Genomic DNA, 2,716 nt, shown 5'->3' with positions numbered 1-2,716 from the left:
ATACGTATTGTAAGGAAAATCTAGTATTTGTTAAGTTATCTGATCTCGTAAGGATTTCTTGGCCCTTGAAGTGCGGGGCTACTAGTAACGGTACTGTGGATGCCGCCAAAAATGTGCTTTACATTGTCTTGTGAATTGTAGGAGGGCACACTGCGGTAAGATGAGGTTAGTTTGAAATGTGTGAGGCTAACTTTAATTATTCCCAGAGTAAAACGCACTCACTACAGCCACGGCCATACACCCTTGAAGTTACTCCTCTGTTCAAAAAGGACACTAATTGTCATAAATTTAAGATTTTACGAGCTCTGTTCATGTCAATATGTAAATCTATCTAGTAATGATCTGTAACATAAAACCTACAAGGGTGCATCGCCGAACAGTTGTAATCTTAAGTACAGGCCACTTGAGCCTGACAATAAATATAGTTCTCACGCTGTACAAAGGGTCGCCTTGCGGGGGACCGTTGATCAGGACCGCTCAGGCAAACAGATGTGGTTTCTGCGTAGACCATAGATAAGTATATTATAAGAATTTCATGTTAGCTGCGTAAGCGAAGACTTAGAAAAATAAAATCAGTTTTTAAAAATTCCGGAAAACTATGAATGAGACTGCGGCGAAACGTCCAATCGAGACGCTATAAATTTTTTACACAATATTAGAAATACATATAAAATGTTGATAAGGTCGTTATTAGCCTGAATTTGCCAGTAGCTAGAAAAATCCGTCTGTGAAAACAATGTAACAAACTGAAGGGGCGACCAAATAAATCATATTTTTTTTTTTAGGAAGGTTGGTGTGTCTGGAAGTCTGTCCGTTTTCTGTATTGTGTAGAACCAGTTTAGCCTTAGTAATTTATTTGCCGCAGCAGTCGAAATCTTTTGTTTAAGATAGAAAATGAAAAGAGGTAGGGGTAAAAGGACAAGACCACCACCCAACATAGCTAACGAAGAGCAGCTGGACATTCGCGCGTGCGTCGTAAACACCTCCCACATCCATCATGGCCTCGTAATTCGTTACAGTAATAATTATTATAATTTTCATAATTAATCTGGAGCTCCACAATGCGGCCAAAACCGGTTTCATTGGTGTCTAAATACTCTTTTTATCATTTCTTTCTCGGTCTCGTTTTAATTACAAGATCAGATGAGTAGGATATATAGCCGGATGACTTCTAAGTTACTCTCCTTCTCCGTCTCATTTTAATTTCAAGATCAGATGAGTAGGATGTACTTGTCCGCAAGCTCTGAGCTACCCACGGCTGATGGGTCTATGTAAATGTCTGCTGATTAAGTCTGAGTTTTATTTTGATTGAGCCATGTCCGTCTGTCCATCTGTCAGTCGATACCTCTGTCCGTCTGTCCGTATGAATGCTGAGATCTAAGGAACTATAAAAGAAAGGAAATTGAGATTAAGCATGAAGATTCTTGAAGACCATACGTAGCGCAATGGTAAGAAGAGAAAGAAAGTTGAAATTCAGTATGTATAATCTTGGGATGCCAGCGCATCCTATGGTAATACCATTATCCGGCCACACCGACCATTACGCCCACCAAGCTCGAAAGACGGTTTTTGCATTTTGTAGAAAAGCTGATATCTTAGTAACTATAAGGGATAGAAAGTTCGGATTAAGCATGTAGGTTTTTATGATGCCCGAAATGCGAATTGTTTTTCCCCATCTGGCCTACCCTAATGCGCACAAATCCTGGAAAACAAAAAAATGAAAAAATTTCGGGACCTATAAGAGCTAGAAAGTTAGGCTTAAGAATACGTATATACGTACGCCCACAAACTTCGGAAAACTGTGGCGTCCATAATATTATTATGAATGCCTTCGTCTGACCGTGTATAACTAGGTCTGTCAATATCTATCGATTTACCAAAGATTTTTTAAATCGGAATATTATTGACGTCACTATCAGTTACTCAACACACTTTCTTCGGCAAAAGGTGGCGCTTTGGGAATTTTCACTAGCAAAATGAAGATTTTGAAATTGTGTTAAGTAGTAACGGGTATCTTATAGACGCGGCACTCGACTATAGCGTTTCTTCTTGTTTTTCTCTATCAGTTGTATTTTTGGTTAATTTTGGTTGTGTTATTATTTTAAAGATTTAATTCTAGAAATCCAAAACAATTTTGGGGGGATTCTTGGTCTTCAGTGGCTTGCAGCTTATTTCGTGCAGTTCCCTAAAAAAATACCTAGTTCTAGTCGTTATTCCTGCTAAATTATAAAAGCTAACGACAAATTTAAACGTAGTATTTTAGGAAATAGGAAATAGGAAATATTAACATGTTTATTAAACGAAGGCGATTTTCTTAATATAAAAACGAGAATTGTTAAATAAAAACAATATGCACAGGCTATTTTCATGCCTCAGCTTATTTCGTGCAGCAGATTCTACTTAACTTATTAATTGCAATTTAACAGCTAATATTTTGTATGACTTTTCTATTCCAGGTCAGCTTTAATACGTTTTCCCATTGAGAAAACTAACTTTTTTGTGGATACCACTGAAAATTTTTGACACTTCCATAAAAACGTTTCCCGCTCTTTTTATACCCGTTACTCGTGGAGTAAAAGGGTATACTAGATTCGTTGAAAGTATGTAACAGATAGAAGGAAGCGTTTGCTACCCTATAAAAAATATATATTCTTGTTCAGGATCAATAGCTGAGACGATTGAGCCATGTCCGTCTGTCCGTCCGTATGAACGCTAA

This window comes from Drosophila eugracilis, unplaced genomic scaffold (assembly GCF_018153835.1).
Source record: "Drosophila eugracilis isolate 14026-0451.02 unplaced genomic scaffold, ASM1815383v1 contig_1497, whole genome shotgun sequence".
Classification (NCBI taxonomy): Eukaryota; Metazoa; Arthropoda; class Insecta; order Diptera; family Drosophilidae; genus Drosophila; species Drosophila eugracilis.
The sequence above is the reverse complement of the archived record's forward strand: the minus strand, read 5'-3'. Positions refer to the sequence as shown.